General features: G+C 51.2%; 1 protein-coding gene across 4 annotated transcripts in view; it reads right to left on the reverse strand.

Moving 5' to 3' along the window:
• The window catches only part of CMKLR1 (chemerin chemokine-like receptor 1), a 50,975-nt gene that overhangs the window by 13,795 nt on the left and 18,494 nt on the right, over positions 1 to 18,686 (reverse strand). The window contains exon 2 of one of the 4 annotated variants that reach the window (XM_073021069.1): positions 4,888 to 5,107. The exons of 1 other annotated variant lie outside the window; for it this stretch is intronic. The gene's annotated coding sequence lies outside the window, so the exon portion shown is untranslated. Of the gene's footprint in view, positions 1 to 1,524; positions 1,764 to 4,887; positions 5,108 to 6,524; positions 7,387 to 18,686 lie in introns of those variants that run through there. 2 more of the 4 variants (XM_073021070.1, XM_037996580.2) reach the window with 2 other exon arrangements.

Genomic DNA, 18,686 nt, shown 5'->3' on the forward strand with positions numbered 1-18,686 from the left:
CTGCAGAGGGTGGGATGGTCACCAGGCAGATGATTGTGTCCTGCCCACACCCCCGCTGCTGGACCCTTGCTGGGAAAGGGACAGGGCCTCAAGGTCGCATCTGGCTCCTCCTGCCATGCAGAACAAAAGCCTCGAATGGACATTATTGGCTTAACTTTTATTAAACAAATACACATACAGTCCTCTGTATGGTTCAACCACTATTCTAAACACAGCTACTAATGAGAAAACAGGCATAGAGAAGGTAACTAACATGCCCAAGGTCACATAGAGGGCTCAGGTAAGTAAGGTAGGTCCAACTAACCATGCTGAAAGAATGCTCAGAGACAGGCTTCAAACCCAAAGCCTGCTGAATTGACAAGCTCACTCTGTCCACTGCCTCGCCTCCTTGGAACATTCCAGAAAACTCTAGCTTTTGCCCCAGTGGAACCTCCCAAGGGCCCCCAAAAAATCAATCTGGCAAGATTCGGGTTGTGCATTTTACAGACGGAGCAAGGCAAGGCTCCGGGTCCTCTGCGATTTTCTCCCCCAGGTCCCTCTGCCTCTGGTTAATAGCCTGAATGCGAAATGCCTCCAATCTCGGTTACAGGAGAAGCCCTTTGGAGGCGGGAGTCATTCATTTATTCATCCATCCTCCAAGGACATGTGGAGCCTTCTGCGCCCCAGTGCTGGCGTGGCTGCTAGGATGCAGCACACCGTGGGTGAGAGCACACCTTTTCTCTCTGCAGCCTCCCCCTAACCCTGCAAGGTCTTGGCATCAGTCCCACTTTAACAACGGGGATGTCTGAAGCCGAGGCAGGGGAGCGAGTAGCTTGCCTCACACCTGCCTGGTTGGTTGATCAATGACAGTGTCAAGCAGGGATTGCGGGGCTGGAGAGCAAGGCTGGGTGTTTACCCTCCGGCTCCTTCCCTGTAGGGTCTCCACGGGTCGACTTGGCCACAGCTACACTCTCCAGGCGCCAAGAACCACTGCTCCCTCTTGCCCCTCAGCCTAGAGGCAGTGAGTTCTCCTTGCCATTACCAGGACTGGGATTCAAAAACCAAGTTCATATGGATCCAGGGCCCCACCTCCTCTGGCTGTTCCCTTGCCAGTGTGTGTCCTAGGGGCTCAGTGTACAGCAGGGCCGGGGGCCATCTGGGCAGCAGATATTTGCCTTCTGCTTCCTTGATTAAACCCCTTTGCCCAGTGGGTTCCTTACGTCGCAAAGCACTGGCTGCTTTTCTGCCCTGGTCTGTCTGTCCTTTGTCTCTTTCCCTACTTCCACCTCTGTCCTGTTCTTACTGTCTTCTGTCTCATATCTGACTTGTTCTTTCTGCCTCTCTCTCTCCCCCAGTCTCTGTGTTTGCCTCTCTTTGTTCCTGGCCCTCTCCATCTATTCCATCTCTCTGCAGTCTCCCTGTCTTCCCCGTCTCCACCTCCTCCTCTTTCTCTTCCCATGTTGCCTCCATCTCCTGCATGCCGGTCATCGGTCAGCCCTCCCCCTCTGACAGGCTCAGCTGCCCCTCACCTGCAACATTCCTCACCTGTGCTCCCAGCCAGCCCAAGCTTCCAGCAGCCGCTCTGTCAATCTGCTGTCTCTTTCATCGCAGCCTACCACTAACCTCTTCCTGAAAACAGGCCACAGGCCAAATGCAGGGGCTTTATCAGGGCCTGTGGGCGTAAGAGCCCATCAGGGAAACTGGAAACATTCCTCGCTCTGCAAATGACCATGTTTGGCCTGGCTCCTGTCCCCATCTTCTCCCCACATGCCCCACCCTGACCGTCCAGCCAGATGGCTCAGACACCTCTCCTCCAGTTCTGTCAGCCTCCAAAAGTTGCTGGGAGGCCCCTCAGAGGACATCTCTTGCAGCAGGGGAAACTAAGACCCAGAGAGTACATGACCCTCTCTAAATCATAGACAGGAGGAACTTGGTCTCTCTTGTTTATGTTATATCCCCAGAGCCCAGAACTGTGCCTGGCACTTCCGTAACTTGTGCCTCAGTGTGGTCCACATAGACTGTTGCATAGATTTGCAAATAGGGAATCAGAGAGGTGAAGTGACTAGTCCAGATTCACACAGCCTTTAAGCATCAGCTCAGGATTTGAACCAAGGACTTTTTGACCCCAAAGCACAAGATCCCTGCCTCAGCCAGCAGCTGAAATGTAATGAGGCCTGCCAGTCACCACTCTTGCCCTCAAAGATGTCTCTTCTGAGCAGCACACCAGCCTCCCCGAGGCCTGGACGACTGCAGGTGCTGATGTCTTTGCCTGCTGCCAGAGCTTCTGGGCTCGTCCCGTTCACCAGATCTCCTACCCTCCAGGGCAGAGGGAAGGGGCGTCTCATCTCCCAAGGATGGCTCCAGAGACACCTCCACATCCCTGTATCCGCAGGCTCTGAGTGACTCGGGAACCTGGAAACCACACAGTGCCTGCAGATGTTCCAACCACAGGCCTGGCTGCCAGCCCCAGGACAGAATTAGCTCCGTGTCAGGACAGAATTTCCTGCCTGGTCCCACGCCCACATGCGGGAGCTCGCACTGAGTCACCGCAGCAGAGCACAGTGGCACGGGCTGCCTAACAGACTATCCCATTTTCTTTAGGATTTGGAAGGGGCCACGACGGAGCTTAGGCCTCCATAAGAATGGGCAAAAACAAGGAGCTTATGCCCCTGAACCCAGACAGCCCACCTGCTTAGAGGCCAGGAAGAGCAGCTGATGAGCACACGGACACAGGGAGACCCCCCAAAATATTCACGCCACTGCCTGGCATCCTCCCATTAGAACACTACTCCTTGAGCCTTAAAAGCGTTTCCTTCCTCCCTGGGGATCTCTGTCTCCAGATCCCTGTCTGTTCTGTGCCCTACAGGCTGACCTGCTTGAAAGCTCAATAGGCTGTTTGCCCTCTGACCTCTGGTTTGCTCTACAACTGCAGGCATGGAGCGTGCGGTTGGTGCAAACCCTCCAGCTCCCTCTCTGTCAGGGGTGTGCGGCCACAGTCACGCTCCTTGGGTGCCATAACTACTTCCTGCTCTAGCGCCTCGGTCTAGGGGCAGTGAGTTCTCGCCTTCACTGGACCTGGAGCGTGGTAGGGATCCCTTATACTGTCTACCCTTTTGTCAGTCCTCCCCTGACTAAGTTCTCATTAATCACCTCATTTGAGTGGGTCGTCTGTCTCCTGCCAACACTCTGACTCAGAAACCAGACTCTCCACGCCTCCCCCTCCCTACCTACCCCCACATCTATCAACAAGTTCTTCCCATTTTGTCTCCCCAACAACTCACAAATCTGAGCATCACCTCTGCTTACCTATGTGGCTACCTGGGACTCCTAACTGGTTAGAAACCTATTACCTAGTACACAGACAATTTTATTCCTAGTAGACAAATCTTTTCAAGAAGCAAACCACATCGCGTCACTCCTTGCTGAAAACCTCTTAGCACCTCCTTGTTCTTAGAATCAAGACCAATGCCTTACTATGGCCGGAGCAATCTAGACCCTGCCTACCTGAGGACTGAGCTGAGGCTCAACCCCAGACCCAGACTGAACTCCGACCAAGTTCCATGAGAACACGCCGTTGCAAACTCAGCCTCATTATCTTATTGGACACCTAGCTGCCATTTTACCATCTCCCCAGCAGCCATTCCTAGCCACAGAAGGTCCCCAACAAGAGCATTTGATGGACATCTGTCCTTCCAGGCCGGGAAGCCCCTGTAGCTCCCAGTAATCGGTCCCGTGCACAAGCCCTAAGTATCTTCCCAGCCACCCAACTTGTGCCTCTCCCCATAAACACTGCCCCAGCCCCTGAAGCTGCCCTATAAACAAATTTTCTCCCCTGCGCATATCCCACTGGACTGGGAGGCCCAGCACCATATTTCGTTAATCCCCTGACGTCAGCCTTGGGTCCACTCATGCAAATAATCCCCAAGCACATTGTAGCTACATGGCAGCTGGTGCTGGGGCTGCTCACGGCTTGCTCAGGATGTGGTCGAGAAGGCAGCTGGGGTGAGTGACTTCTGCCCATGCTGGGAGCCAGCCTGTGGTACGCACTTGGTGTGCTGTTCTGAGTGTGGGCTTGGAGTCTCAACTCTGGGAGGTGGCGGAGGCCCCACATGCCTTCAGAAGCACTCCCGAGAAGTTGCTGTTCTCTTACAACCAGGTCAGCACAGCTCACCCTCTGCCCTTGCTTCTCTTCTCTGGCACCCTGAGATACCTGGAAAGTGGCAACTCAAGCAACTTCCCCAGCCACAGCCACAGGGTCCCAATCTGCCAGGGGGCAGGGAGAAGGGCGCGGAGGTGGAGAACCCAGACTCATCTGCTCTGCAGCCCTTGTGTTTAAGTCCCATGCCTCTCTCCCTTCTCTGTTGCTCTGGCAGATGAATGAGAAGAACATTGCACCAGGCCCCCCAGACTCACACAAGAGCCCTGGCCAGGTATACTAGATGCAGCGGGCCATCCTGTGAAGAAGCACCAGACCCTAGCATGTCTGCATTAAATAATATCAATAACCACTGTAGTAACTACATTCTATTGAACACCTACTATGTGTGCCAGGACATTGAGAAGCCCTTTTTGAGCATCATCTCACTCAACCCCATGAGACAGTGACCCTTACAATGTCCATTTTAGAGCTGAGAAACTGAGTCCCAGGGAGGTTAAGAGTCTTGCCTCACGAGCTCAGGAGATCGAGACCATCCTGGCTAACACGGTGAAACCCCGTCTCTACCAAAAATGCACAAACAAAATTCGCCAGGCGTGGTGGAGGGCGCCTGTAATCCCAGCTACTCAGGAGGCTGAGGTGGGAGAATGGCGTGAACCTGGGAGGCGGAACTTGCAGTGAGCTGAGATCCCGCCACTGCACCAGCCTCGGCGACAGAGCAAGACTCCATCTCAAAAAAAAAAGAGACTTACCAAGGTTATGTGGCTGGTGAAGGGTGGAATTTGAACCCAGATGACGAATCTCATGCTCTTTCTTTTGTAATGCACAGGCTGTACTGTGGCTGGTGAAGGGCAGAGGTGGAATTTGAATCCAGATGAAGAATCTCATGCTCTTTCTTTTGTAATGCACAGGCTCTACTTAGCAAATGTCCTTAAATATATCCCTGACTCTTTGGCGCCTCAATTTCCCCATCTACGAAACAAGGAGGGTTGGAATTATCTCAAAGTTCCCTCTCAGCTTTCAAAAGACACCATAACTGAATGAACCAAGTGTCTATTTCCAGCCATGGGGCCAATATAAAAACACAGCGTGACTCTGCTCCATGTTGTGTTATCCTGAGCAAGTTGCTTTACCTATCTGAGCTGTACTGGAGTCACCTACGAAATGGCAATAATAAAATCTTCCTTTCAGGAAATCGGGTCAGCGGGAGGGTCTAGATAAAGGGATCTTTTGGGATCCTGACAGCTCTAAGATCTCTGGGCCAGAGGTTCAAGGTGGATTTACGTTCCATCTGTCCCGCCACCCCAAGAGTAAGACTGGGGTCCTGGCTGACCGCAACAAGGTTGTCTGATGCATCTCTCATTCCAAGCTGCACGGCAGCTAAGAGCCCACTCTTGGGAGTCAGCTAGACCAGGTTCAAAGACCTTTCCTAGCTCAGTGACAGTGGACAAACTGCTTCTCCTCCCTGAGCCCCATCTGTAAAATGGGCTATTAGTACTTCCTTCCTGGGGTGAGCATGAGCATGTCATGACACAGTGATGTGGACATGGCACCTGGTACACAGCAGGAGCTCAGCAAATGTCTGCATAGAAAAACCAGCTTGTGATGTTCCGTGAGCCCCTGTCCCACAATAGAGAGGACAAGGCTGAGTCCAGCTGGCTGATTCTGCCCAAAGGAAAGGGCTTTGTTTCCAGAAATTAACAGAGCTCAGAGAGTAGCCTGGATAATGTCTAGAAGCCTCAGGAGGAGAGCCAAGCCACAGGACAGAGATGCCTCTCGGCCTCCTCCCAGGCCCCTTCTGCCCCGGGCTGGATGAGGAAACCATGGCTTCTGCCATTCCCATCCTCAGCTCGGCCTCCCACCTCCCCGGCATCCCTACACCCTCTGCAAGAGGCTCTGCAAAGCATGTTTCACTCAAGTCACTCAAGTTTCACTTTACTCAAGTCCCTCAGTTGAAACCAAGCTATTGTCTGGCCTCAGTCAGGACAGGGCATTAACACCTAACAAGGAGGTGGCCCTGACTGGGTGATCTGGACCCGCTCTCCACACCTCCAAGTGTCTTTTTCCACTTCTGGGGCATGTGGACCACCCAACATACCATAATGGTGAAGGAAAACAACCTCTGTGGCACACCTAGAAAAACAGCCAGCCCTTCGTCAGGTCACACACAATGGCACTTTGCCGTCGTTCTCATTTCACAGATGGCAAAACTGAGATTCAGAGTCAGTGAAGTGAGCAAGTGAGCACGTGGGTAGAACCCGGAGCCCCAGGCTGGGCTTCCAGCTTCTCCCTTGGTTTTCCATGGAGTCATGTTACATATCGTCTGGAACTAGGTTTCAGATCTAGCTCCAGCACTTCCCGGCTGTGTGACGTCATGTAGGTTACTTACCTCTCTCAGCCTCAGGAGCCTCCTGGGTAGCATCTGTCTCAAGGAGTTGTGAGGATTCAATGAAACAAGGCTGGTGAAGTGTTTGTCACCACCACAGCCACTGCGTTAATAGGGAAAGGCAATTTCTTTCACAGGGTGAAACTGAGATGTGTTTCTACCGCTCCCACAGTGAAGCCCACTGTTTTAGGGTCCCAGGAGAATTTGGCAGGGCACAAGCCCCTTCCCAGCCCTCTCCTCTGCTCATTCCCTGAGCACATCTGGTCCAGCGTAGCCCCGCCCAGACCTCTCGCTGGCCACTCAACAGCCTGTTCCCTCAACAGCAGGCCACCTTGTTCTGGAGACTTCCCGCCCCCGTCTTGACTGTTCCCCTCCAGGGCTCCCGTCACTGTAGGAAGTGTGCTCAGCATGGGCCCAGGGAGCTGGGAATGAGGTTTGGCACCTCTTCTTGGGAGAGGTCAGAAAATAGAGGTTCTACTGGAGGGTGAGGACGGGTAGGGCAGGGGCCCCTCCAGACAGGCTGACTCAAATCCCTCAGGAGGCTGAGAAGCTTCCGACAAGACAATCTTGACGTTGGGCTCAGCTCTGAAGGCCAAAGATTCTTCCTTCCAGTCCTCTAATCCTCCTGTTTCCCTTCCTCCATCCTTCCAAGAAATAGTCATTAAATTCCTATTATGAGCCAGGCCTGGATCTGAGTACTGGGGTTGCAGCAGGGAACAAACCAGACACATCCCTGCCCTTGGAGTTGGGGTGGGGGGGTTGTCAGGGGTGACAGATGCTAAACAGTCAAGTAAACAAACACACAATAAGGACAGCAAACACATCTGGAGCCAGACTGCCTGAGTTTGAATCCCAGCTCTGCTGTGTGACCATGGGCAAGTCACTACACCTCTCTGTGCCTCAGTTTCCTCATCTGGAAAATAGGAGTCATCATTGCTCTTCCCTCAGAGTTGTTACAAGGATTAAATGTTGGTAATGGGTTTATGTTGGTAATGTTTTAGAAGCATGCTTGGTTCATCTGAAGCTCTATGTAAATGCTGAAAAAATAAAATGAATATAATAGCAGGCAGTGATTTGTGCTGTGAATAAAATATAAAGAGGGTCATCTTTTCAGAGAGGCTTCTTGGAGTGCTCTCTCTAAAATAGAATTCCCCTCTGCCAGCATTTATGCCCTGTTCCACCTCTGAATGGAGACCTGAATACACAGAGAGGGAGACATGGGCTGGTGATGCGGAAGAGCATGGTAGCCAGTGGGAAGAGCAGATGCAAAGGCAGGAGGATCGTTTGAGCCCAGCAGCTCAGGGCTGCAGTGAGCTATGATTGCACCACTACACTCCAGCCTGGGTGACAGCGTGAGACCTCCATCTCCAAAAAAAAGCCAGTAGTGGGCAACATCTAAGGGTCACACTCCTTGCCAGATGCTGTGGGAGTAAGATGGCCCAGCCACTGCCTTCATGTAGAGAAAGTGGGTGCAGGAACAGATCATGGCACAGTCAGTATTCTGAGATGTCCCCTAAATGCCAGGCTTCCAGCAAACTGGCCATGCTAGGCTTGCATTACAGAACAGAGTTAGCCACAGTCCCCACCCCTCCCTATTTTCCCCTGGGGTAGTAAGCCAGTTGCAATTTGCCATTGAGTTTGTCCAGGGCCTCTGCTGTGGCAGAAATAAGTGCAATCCAGTGAGAGAAAGAGGAACCAAGGCCGCCTCACTTTCAGCTTTCATGGGAGAGCACATATTTCTTTGTGAACATGAAAAATGTTCATAAATGGGTCATTTGGGTCTCCTGCCTGGCCCTGTTGGTCACTGAGTGTGTGGCCCTGGCTCTGCACAAAGTAAAGGGCTGGGAAATCAGGGGATGCTTCCTGGAGGAGGGGGCATTTGAGCTGAGCCTTGGAGAGGATAGAGCCTTTGCCAGATGGAGCAGCCGAGGGAAATAATATACATACCTGCAGAGGCACAGAGGCTTGATAAAGTGTGGATAGGGGCTGTGTGTGTGTGCGTGTGTGTGTGTTTGTCTTAGGGGAGGGGAGAAGGCAGGAGATGTGGCTAAGGAAAGAAGAGAGTTTCAGATTGTGAGATCCCTGCAAGCCATCAACTTCATCCTATGGGCAATAGGGAGCCATGGATGGTTTTAAGCAGAGGGTGCCATCTTTCTAAAAAGATTCCAGTTTCTAACCTGGGTGGATGATGTGAGGGCTGTATTGAAGAGGAGAGGCTGGAGGCAAGAGAATAGCAAGAGGCCTGGTGAACTGAGGGCCCTTCTGCCAGTTCCAGGCTGACCCAGAAAGTGCAGTTTTTGGAGGCTCCAGGCGTCAGGATATCCCATCAGAGAGCCGGGAAGCCCAGCAATCTCTATTTTTCTTGAGGATTTTTCCTCAGCCCACAAGGACTGGTTTGTTTCCAGAGCCATTTCCATGGCAACCACCAATGCTCCAAGAAAGGTGTTGAGTGAGCGGAGGAGTGAGGACCAGAGATACTCAGATGGGTCTTCACGGGAGAAGCCAGGTCACAGAGAGGGGCCCATACTATCCAGTCCTGGGGGCTGGGAGCCATCTTCCCCTGGAGTCCGTGATGCCACAGATAAGCTATGGTTGCCATGGTAACACTGAGTCCCATCCCTGGGCCTCATGGACCCAGGGCCTTTCAGCAGGGGAGTAGGCAGAGATAGGAGGGAGGCAGTGCTGAGGGGCAGCCAGAGCCTGCAGCTTACCAGGCACATCCCAGGACGTGCGTGTGAGGCAGGTAAGTTTGAAGACCGCCTCCCCACCCCCCACCCAGGAGATAAGCAGGGTGCAGATGAAGGAGCAGTCTCTGGGGTCTGGTGCTGGGGTTCTGGAAAGGCAACCCCCACTGCAAATTGATGCCAGATACACGCTGCTGCTATGCCTTCAATTCCACCATCAGGGTCCTGCTTTCAACTTTCCCCCAGTGAACTGAAGTCAATGTCGTGATGACGGTGGAGAAGCAGAGGCCCACACACAAAGAGGAAGGAGCTGTTGGACACAGTTATACAGCAGAATGCGGCAGGACTGGGACTCAGATGCCAAAACCATTCCAAATATGTCACATCCAGTTAGTGGTTGACGTGAATGTGTGTATGTGTGCGTGTGAGATATTAACGCTTAAAAGTGCTAGGGAGACCGGGCAGGGTGGCTCATGCCTGTTATCCCAGCACTTTGGGAGGCTGAGGCAGGAGGGTCACTTGTAGCTAGGAGTTCAACACCAGCTTGGGCATCAGAGAGAGACCATGTCTGTAGGAAAAAATAATAATAATTTTAAAAATTAGCCAGGTGTGGTGACACACACCTTGTAGTCCCCAGCTACTCAGAAGGCTAAGGTGGGAGGATTGCTTGAGCACAGGAAGTCGAGGCTGCAGTGAGCTATGATTGCACCACTGTACTCCAGCTTGGGTAACAGAGCAAGACCCTGCCTCCTAAAAAGAAATAAAGTGCCAGGGAAAGGATGCTAAGGGGAAAAGGCAGTACAGAGAGGGAGAGCTGGTGAGACAAGAGGCAACAGGAGGAAGCGTGGGCCACCGAGCATGGGCATTAGCCTCCCTTCCCCTTGGACAGCCCAAGTGAGGTCAGTAACCCAAGGCCACGGACCCAGGACAGGGCTGCAGGACTCATGGGAAGTCCCAGGCTGGGGGCAGGAAGGGACTGCTGGGGGGACCTCCGAGGCCAAGTCCTTCCAAACCAACCTGCTCCCTGTGCTCCAGGAGCCCAGTACCCCTGAGCATGCTTCAAAGCACCTGGGCCTCTGCTCTTGCAGGTCCCTCTGCCTGGGGTGTGCTTTTCACAAGCATCCCGTGCTCCTCCCAGCCTCACGTGCACAAATCCAGGCAGAGCAGGCAGCAAGGTGACAGGAGGAAAGAGAGCCATCCTGCTACGTGCCAGGCACCTAGCTGTGAGTTTGACTTCCCCTCATCTCCTTGTGTCCTGACAACCCATCTTCCCCCTGGCCTGAGGAGCGGAAGAACATCACCCCCATTCCACAGATGTTGAAACTGAGGCTCTGAAAGGAACGAGATCAGGATCACCACCCAGTGCCTGGTGGAGCCAGGACTTGAACTCAGACCTGTGGGAACCCAAGGCATCTATACCCTTATCACAGCACTTCCAAGCATCATGGGATGGGCTGACGGGCCCCTTTCGCTACAAAGCACTCCTTCCTCCCTAGGACTTCCCTTACATCCCGCCAGCACAGCTTCTCCACGGGGAACAGCCCTCACCCGCTGACTGTCACAGGGTCCTCGGGTGCAGCTCTGGGGTGAGAGGAACCAAAACTGAGAGTCTGGGGCTGATGGAATCCACCCCCTGCTTATGGGGCACCGATGGCATACTCAGTGCCTCCACTCACAACAAACCTTCAAGGTAGATATTTTCATTCCCATTTTTCAGTTGTGGAAATTAAGGCATAGAGAAGCAAGGGCACTGGCCCAAGATCCCACAGTAGGAAGGGGCAGAGGAGAGGTTTGAATCTGTGCTGTCCTGACTCCGGAGTCCACGTCTTCAGTGACGGTCACTGTCCTTCATGTTCTGTGGCTTGCCTGCTGCACGCAGGGCCCTACGATCTTGTATCAGCTGTCCCCACCTGTGCATCTGTCCCCACCTTGCACATTCGCAACCCTACCTCATTGACTTGGGGTACTCAGAGACTCCAAATCACTCCCCCTCTGCACAGTCTCCACAGGCTGGCCAGACTCCTAAGGCAGGGGGGCTGCAGAGGCCTGTCCAGCCACATGGAGCTTTGAAACATCCCAGAGCCCTGAGCTGCCCCAGGGTCCTCCTGCCTAGGCTGCTAGCCCCGAGCACAGAGGCCTTGGAGCGCTCAGGAAGGCTCTGGCCCCTTGGAATTCCCTGGCTCCAGCCCAGGCAGCTGACAAATGAACTGGCACCACTGCCAGCAATCAGGACGGTGGAGTATGAGATCCCACCCTGTTCCCAGGCACAGGGAAGGAGGGGCAGGCTGCCCTTCCTTTTGACCCCGTCACCAGGCTGTCACTTCTCCCAAGGCAAAGCCCAAGCCTTGACCTAGGAGGGGTCTTGCTGCAAATATTGTCCCCCACCCTACCCCACCCCACCTTCCATGGAAAACAAAAAGCTGCTTGAAGACCAGAGGAAATTCCAGAATCCTAAAAGTCATTGCTGGAGGGGCTTTAGGATCAAGGGGTCTTGTACCCTCATCTTACAGGAAAAGGGAAGCGGCTCAGTGCGGCTGAGAGCTTAAGCCTCACTCAGTTACAGCAAATCCACACATGAATCCCAGCTCAGCCCTTCCCATGCTACATAACCTTGGGTTACCAAATCACAGACTCCTCATCTGTAAGAGGGGTCAATGTTAAGATTTCATGAGATCATGTATGTAGGGTGCATAGGGTGACCGACCAGTTGTCCTGGTTTGCCAGAAACCAAGGGGTGTCCTGGGATGCAGACTGTAAAGTGCTCAAACTGGAATGTCCCAGCAAATCAGGGCCCTCCGGTCACTCTATGAACATGAAGAGAACGGCTCCAACAAACCTGCCCTTTGGCTATTATGTTTAAAGAGAGCTATGTCTGGAGTCAGCTATCAGTGAGTTTGAAACCCCCACTAGCAGAACTTCTAGAAAGACTTGTCAAGTCTTTAGAAAGCTCTTCCTTTTTTTCGCTAAACTGACCTTGAGCAACCTGCCACATTCATGTCAGTGTTGGTTTAGGCCCCTGGAGTCACACAGGACGAGCCAGCCACCTCCCTCCCCAGGCAGCAGCCACTTCCTCCCTTTAATCTCGGCCAGCACTTCCTCTGCATCATTCTTAACCCCTTGCCAGCCGACCCCCACCAGGCCATCCGAGCTGCTCTCCTGGGTTGGGGAGGGGTGCCACAATACGTTTTTGCTTGCAGGTTTGTTGATGTTTTATTTTTGTTCACTTATATACTGGCGTGATGCAGCCGTGGATGGTGGGAGGTTCCAAAGAGGCTCACTTATACAGGGAACATAAATTAAAGTAAAAGAAGGAAGGCAAACATGTGTAGAGACAGAAAATGGAGCCACGGCTAAGGGTGAAATGCAGGGGACAAAAAATGTCCTAAATGCTGACAGTGGCTGGACCACACACTGGACCCCCAGCTTCCTGAAAGAGGGACCCAGTTACATGAGTCACACGCTCCTTGTGAAAAACCGAACCCACTCAGGGGAAATGGCAAGGCCTCCTGAAGCTAGGAGCAGGACTGTCTCCAGAAGCGTGTGGAGAGAAGACATAGGGGATCTGACCACGGAACGGGGCCTCCAGTTCCTGAATGTTTTAAGGGAGGCACCAAACACTCACTGATGGACAGCACTGCCCCAAACTGCAATTCAGTAAAAGCCGCTTTTCCTAGATGTGACTGTGAGTTTCAGTCTACACAACCGAAGAATCCAAATTCTTTGGATTACATGCATTGCTGGTGTAATCCAAAGAATTTTCTAGAATATCTGAGAAGGGGCCTGAACCGTGGCCTTTAAGTCATTCTCCCTGACGTTGTTTTCTCAGAACTGAAGCCTTGGTAGCAGTAGCAGTGGTAAGCGGGACACTACTCTTTCTTTTTTTCCCACTCCCCTTTTTAAATTTTATTTTATTTTAATTTTTGGAGATAAGTTTTTGCTATATTGCCTAAGCTGGTCTTGAACTCCTGGCCTCAAGTTTTCCTCCCGCTTTGCTTCCCAAAGTGCTAGGCTTACCAGCATGATCCATCATGCCCAGCCCAAGGGACATCATTCTCTATGGCCCAGGGTCGAACACAATCTTTTTTTTTTGAGACGGAGTTTTGCTCTTTTTGCCCAGGCTGGAGTGCAATGGCACAATCTCAGCTCACCGTAACATCCATGTCCTGGGTTCAATCGATTCTCCTGCCTCAGCCTCCCAAATAGCTGAGATTACAGGCATGCTTCACCATACCCGGCTAATTTCGTATTTTTAGTAGGGATGGGGTTTCTCCATGTTGGTCAGGCTGGACTCGGGTGATCCACCCACCTCAGCCTCCCAAAGTGCTAGGATTACAGGCATGAGCCACTGCACCCAACCCAAACACAGTCTTTCTCCACACCAGCTGGAGGTGGGCCTGGGGCATCCTTACACTCACTTATCTGTGAACATGTTTTATGAAACAGACAATCCTGACAAGGATACACTTGACACACAGGTGGAGTGACCCTCCATCCTGGCTTGCCCACAACAATCCCTGTTTATGCTTTTTTATCAAGCTCCTTTCATTCTCAAAGTGCCCCAGTCTGGACATTAAATCCTAGTTTCCCTACTCATAGATCACTCCCTCCTCTAGCCCAGAAGCTCCTGTGTCCTGGCCTTGCCCACCTACTTGTGCCAGGCCCTAAGCTAAGCACATGTCCTGTGTCATTAAATTCCCATAAGTGTCTGGTGAGGCAGGTACCACCATGAACCCCATTTAACAGATGAGAAAATGGAGGCTCAGAAAGGCTGCAGCTGCTGTTTCAGGAGGTAGCCATGTGCCAGGAACGTTCCAGGATTTAAACACCAGTTGTTTCTGCACAGGCGGCTACTTTCACTACCTCTATTTTTCAGATGCAAAGACTGAGCCTTAGGTCACCAATAAAAGGGTGAACTAAGGCCCTTACCAAGGCCCCTATGGTTTCAGCCAGGAAAGGATCACAGAATGTCCAAATTTCAGAGTCAGCTTCCTTCAATCCAGGCTCATGAGCTGTGGGTCCTTGGGCAAGTGACACGGCCTCTCTGAGCCTTGATTTATCTCATCGGTAAAATGAGGATGAATCTTGCAACTCACTGTTGGGTGAACGAGGAGTAAACGCAGGACCGGCACCTGGACCCTGCGCCTCAGCCCGGCTCTTACAGCCCTACCAGGAGGGGATGTGTTCCCCCAGGAAGTTCACAGTCCTCAGCAGAAGCCAGTGCATATCTCATGGAGTCACTGCAAAATGAAAGGCAGCCTCTTATTCAAAAATTACTGAGAATTCAGGACGGCAACAGCCAAGTGTTAAACCAAGCGCAGGCCTTCTGAGCCCTGTGTGTCTGCACTGGTCACCAGCCCAAGACGCTGGCCCTGCCCCTCAGCTCTGGGGAATTGGAGGGAAGAGCCCTCTTCACTTCAGGCCCCCACAGGGCAGGGGCTTGGCGGGGTGGGTGATCTTAGGAGGGAGGAAGGAGCAGCACAGCCAAGAAAGAGCAGAGAGAACAGAGGATGACACCTCCTCCACGCAGACAGAAAGAGATGGGGAGGAGGGGCAGGGAGAGGAAAGCCAGCAGGAAGAGGAGACATGCAGAGGGACTGGAAAGAGGAAGACAGAGCGGCCAGGGCAAAGCTGCAAAGTGGCAGAAGAAAGATGAAGGCAGAGCGAAGAAAGTCCCCAGGAAGAGAGACCCAGAGGGAAGAGGAAAGGGCAAGGCTAAAAGGAGTCTTCTGCCAACTTCTGAGAAGGTTTAACAAGACCCCACGGAGCCACCTAGTGTGGGCAGGGAGGGCCCCAGGAATAGCTGTCCTCCTGGGGCGGGGGCCATTTGCTGTTGCATTTGCATATGTTTAAAAGCACAGGAAAGGCAGTGCTGGGGATTTCCAAAATTCCCAAAGATCAGGGAGCTATGGGCAAGGTGTCAACCCCATAGCAGAAATGGGTGGGGCTTTTGCTTTGGGATGAAAAGCCAGAGCCCCCTGGCAACGGGTTAGACCACGCACTGGTTGGAATTGCCAATGGCAGCTCAATCACAACTTACTGCAGCCTCAACCTCCCTGGGCTCAAGTGATCCTCCCACTTCAGCCTCCTGAGTAGCTAGGACTACTATAGGCATACACCACTACACCCCACTAATTTTTATTTGTATTTTATAGAGATGGGGTTTTGCCATGTTGGCCAGACTAGTCTCCAACTCCTGGACTCAAGTGATCCCCCCACCTCGGCCTCCCAAAGGGCTGGGATTATAGGCATAAGCCACTGCACCCAGCCTCAATGTCACGGGTTGATTTTAACAGGAAAAGGTGTGATTTAACACACAGCCTGTTTGGTGGTGGGCTAGAGGCAGTGTTTGGGAAGGTCTGGCAGACACAAGATGAGCTAAAAGCTATTCCAGGCAGCTCTCTTCATTGAGCATGGGTTTCAGTCATTATCTGCTCTAGAGGTTGTCTTCATCCATGGATATTAGCGTTAAGGAGAGCCCACAAGAACACGTTGTTTTCCCTACAAACGTTTCACCGAGAGCTCAAGGGTATTCTTGGAATGAGATGGCAGGTCCACTATGAGACATAGGTATTGACTGACTACCCATGGCCTCAGGAGGCCACCAGGAATGCATCACAGTCACAAGGATGATGTGGACACTGGAGGGAGAGGTAGGCTCTGTGTAAACCCCACAGGACTCTCTCAGCTGGTTCAAAGTGGGCCAAAGGTGGCCTCATTCTGACATCAAGGAAAGACGTAGTCAGCTGGACAATAAATCCAGCTAGTTTGAAAACCCCAAATGTGGTTATGTCACAGTCAAGGAGAAAATAGGAATGAAAACCATGGGCCTTAGAGTTTACAACACATATGGTATTCACATAATAACACTCTTAGCCTAATGGCCATCCATCCACAATTTTAATAGGCTTTTTGAATTTAAATTGCTGACCAGGCATCACAACTCCATCTAACTGGTGATGTTCAAACCATCTAAAACTATAGAAAGATTATAATGAAAAATCTTGCTCCTACCTACCACCATTGATCCAGTTTCCACTGTACCCACCTTTCTATGTTAGCTCCGTATGTCTCCTTCCAGAGTTTCTTTGGGGAAATACATTCCCTTTTCATTTCATTTCTCTCATTTTGCATAAAAGGTAGTATACTGAACACACTATTTTGCAACTGGCCTTTCTTACCTAACAATATATCTTGGTGATGATTTCTTATTAGTATATTCATATGTACAAAGAATCTTATCCTTTTTGATAGTTGCATAGTATTCCATTGGTAGATTTGCCAGCATTTAATTAACTAGTCCCAGGGATGGGCACTTGAGTTGTTTCCAGTTTCTTGTTGTTACAATGTTATAATAAATCATTGTGTGTGTTACAATGTTACAATTAACTACAAATGTGTATCATTTCCCACATATTCTTAATAGAGTCTGGAGTTCTCAAGCCCTGGTCTTTCATAATGAGCAAATGGGCTTTGAGCACTCCCTTTGCACTGACTGTGCTGTGTTTTGATCCATCAAGAATATCCTTCAGAGCCACTTAGACCTTCAGTCCCCATAGAACCTGGACCATGTCTTTAGCACAAGGTCTGTCTCACGGGAAGTCAGAGAACCTTGGTTCTTATTTCAGCTGTACTGGCTGTTCCAACTCCCTGTCCTCAGTTTCCGCATTTATCAAAGGGAAATGACAATTGTTTGCAGGGTCACCGTGGGGAGCAGGGATCAGGAGAGAATTCTGTGGATACATGACAGTATCCACAGTGTGAGGGAGATTTCTGCCTGAGGCCTCCTTGTCACCCCAGAGGGCAGATCTGTACTCTGTGGGTTCCCAGAGAAGATGCCAGTCAGGCTGGAGGAGGGAGTCTCTGCAGAAAACAGAGCAGTCACCCGCCAGTGGCAATTTCCAGTGTGATCCCTGATCCCAAAGCAGCCAGAGCCTGAGCCCACAAGGAGCCGTGTTCTGGAGGTGGCTTCTGTGGCCCCAAGCAGCCCTGAGAACTGCCAAGTTGAAGCTGCTTTTATTCTGTTTTAAAATAAAACAGTGATCACATTCCCAGGGTGTGGAGACACCCTCCCCTCCATGAATTAGTCTCAGCTTTCCCAGTCACTCAGGAAAGGATCCAAAGGAATTTTCCACCCATAGCTTATGCAGAGCAAATCCTGGTGGGCAACAGGGTGCCTGCCCCACTTCCAGGCAGGAGTCTTCACCTCCTGCTTTGCAGCACTCACATCTTCCCAACTTGCCTCCCCTGGGACCCCAAGGTGCTGACAGAGGAGCCTTTGTCTCCCTCTTCCTGGCCTCCATGCCCTTTGCCAAGAACCCTGGCCATGATGTCTCTGCTGATGCGGGTTTCCAAGGCTCATTTTGTAACCACGAGCAGAGATCTTTGAAACCGCCACCTCGCTGAGCCATGAGAACCATCACTGTCAACCCTCAGGGTCCTCTCCACCCCTTACTTTGCCCCAGCCTCCCAACAACGTTGAGGACCACCCCTATCTCACAGGTAAGTAAACTGAAACTCAGAGAGGTCAAGCAACTTGTCCAAGATCACACAGCTAGAAAATGAAGGAGCTAGGACTTGAACCCAAAAGCCATGTTCAACGTGTGATGGTTAAGGGTATAGATTCTGAAGCCAGATCACGTGAGTTCAAAAGCCAGTTCAGTCGTTTACCACCTGTAAGACCTCTTTGTTGCTTAAATTCTTTCCTCAGTTTCCCAATCTGTAAAATGGGGCAATACATACCACACAAAGTGCATACCTCATAAATAGTATATACCTTCTAAAGTTGGTGTTAGGATATAAGAGAAGGAATATAAACAACTAGAACAATAATACCTGGCCCATGGAAAGTTCTCAGTATATTATCCATTGTTATTATTGTTGCTGTTGTTGAGTATAACTATGAATCTCACCATTATATGACATGGCCTCAGACATAAATGTGGCATGACTGTAAGGGAGTATGATTTAAAAACAAACCAAAACAAAAACCTCCTCTCAGAATTTCTTTCACACTGAGGTATAAATATCTGATGACCTATTACATATTTCTTATTCTTACATTCAATAAACTTTACTGAGCACAAATTACCTGCCAGGTGTCAGGCTGGGAGAGACAATACAAATATATAGTTCCCACTCCCAAGAAACCCAAAGCCAGGTAAGGGCGACAGACAATGAATAAATCGTGACAGAGTAAGCCCAGGGCTAGGGGGACCTGTTGGCATAGTATCAACTCCAGCTACCAAGTCAGGGAAGGTTGCCTGGACAAAGTGAAACTTGAAGGACAAGCAGGAGTTGGCCAGTGGGCAACCCAGGCTGGAGTAACTTCAGAGGCACAAAGGCATTGCACTTTCACGTGATATAGCTGGAGAAGAAGGTTGTGAACTGAGTTGGGATTTAAAGCTGTGATGGTGGAAGGAAACTCAGGCACCGTGTGGAGTAGAGGTAGAGTTTCAGCCAGAACATATGGACCCTGGTGTCT

The sequence above is a fragment of the Chlorocebus sabaeus genome, chromosome 11 (genome assembly GCF_047675955.1).
Source record: "Chlorocebus sabaeus isolate Y175 chromosome 11, mChlSab1.0.hap1, whole genome shotgun sequence".
Lineage (NCBI taxonomy): Eukaryota > Metazoa > Chordata > Mammalia > Primates > Cercopithecidae > Chlorocebus > Chlorocebus sabaeus.